Raw genomic sequence first — 1,335 nt, 5'->3', positions numbered from 1 at the left:
TGCTCATTCTGGCTTACCTTAACCTTACCGTTACTTACCGTACTTTCTTGCCTTGCATCTGATTTAGATTCAACTAAACCTTCTTCATCTTAAATAGTAATTGCATGAAGTTGCTCCCTTGGGTTAATTTTGGTATTGCTAGGCAAACTACCTTGTGTTCGTTCTGAGATTAACTTAGCAAATTGGGTGATTTGGTTCTCAAGTCCTCGAATTGATGCTTATTGATTTTTAAGTGCTATCTTAATGTTTTGAAAGTGGGTTTTTGACACCAAGATAAACTTTGTTAACATCTCCTCAAGGTTTGACTTCTTCTCTTGCTGGTTTTTTTTGGAAGCGTGGAGGGGGTTGTGCTCTCTGATTACCTTGACCACCCCAAGAGAAACTGGGATGATTCCTCCAACCTACATTATAGGTATCATTATAAGGGTTATTTTGAGGCCTAGAATTATTACCCATATAATTGATTTGTTCATTCTTTGTGCTAGGACCATAGGGTAAAAATTCTAGATTTTTCATTCCTCTTTCGTATTGCATTGCATCACTGGATGTACCTATGTAGAAACATAAAAACCATCAATTTTCTTATTCAATTGTTCTACCTGATTTCATAACATGGTGACTGCATCTAAATTGAAAACATCGGCTGCTTTCATTGGCTTCGTTCTCATGACTAGCCACTAATAATTATTCAGTGCCATATCCTGTATAAATTCATAAGTAGCTTTGGGTGTTTTATTGTTAAGTGTACCACCGGCTACTACATCGATCAACTGTCTAGTTGAAGGATTCAAATTGTTGTAGAAGGTTTGAACTTTTAACCATAAAGGTAACCCAGGGTGACGACACCTTCTTAATAAATCATTATATCTCTCTCATGCATCATATAAGGTTTTTAAATCAATCTGAATGAAGGAAGAGATATCATCCCTCAACTTGGTTGTCTTAGCCGATGGGAAATACTTCAGTAGGAATTTATCGGTCATTTGATCATGTAGTGATAGAACCTTGTGGTAAAGAATTCAACAACTATATAGCTTTGTACCTCAATGAGAAAGGGCATAACCGTAGGCTAATGGTGTCATCAGAAACACCATTTATCTTGAAAGTATCACAGACTTCCAGAAAATTAGCCAAATGATTATTTGGATCTTCGTCTTGCAAACCATCGAACTGAACAAACTGTTGAATCATCTAAATAGTATTTGACTTCAATTCAAAATTATTTTCAACAATGGTGGGTCTCACAACACTCGATTCAGCCCCAGTTAGAGTGGGCTTGACATAATCATACATAATACGAGGAACAGGATCTTCATTTGCAGGATTTGCAGCAAT

At 36.5% G+C, this 1,335-nt stretch overlaps 1 non-coding gene across 1 annotated transcript; it reads left to right on the top strand.

The window, feature by feature from the left end:
* Positions 1-828: 828 nt before the first annotated feature.
* On the top strand, positions 829-935 carry LOC128282735 (small nucleolar RNA R71). Its single transcript, XR_008273090.1, has one exon. It is a non-coding gene; the product is annotated as a small nucleolar RNA R71 (small nucleolar RNA).
* Positions 936-1,335: the final 400 nt, after the last annotated feature.

Source organism: Gossypium arboreum, chromosome 10, assembly GCF_025698485.1.
Source record: "Gossypium arboreum isolate Shixiya-1 chromosome 10, ASM2569848v2, whole genome shotgun sequence".
NCBI lineage: Eukaryota > Viridiplantae > Streptophyta > Magnoliopsida > Malvales > Malvaceae > Gossypium > Gossypium arboreum.
Note: the sequence above shows the minus strand (reverse complement) of the source record. Positions and strands in the feature narration are given on the sequence as shown.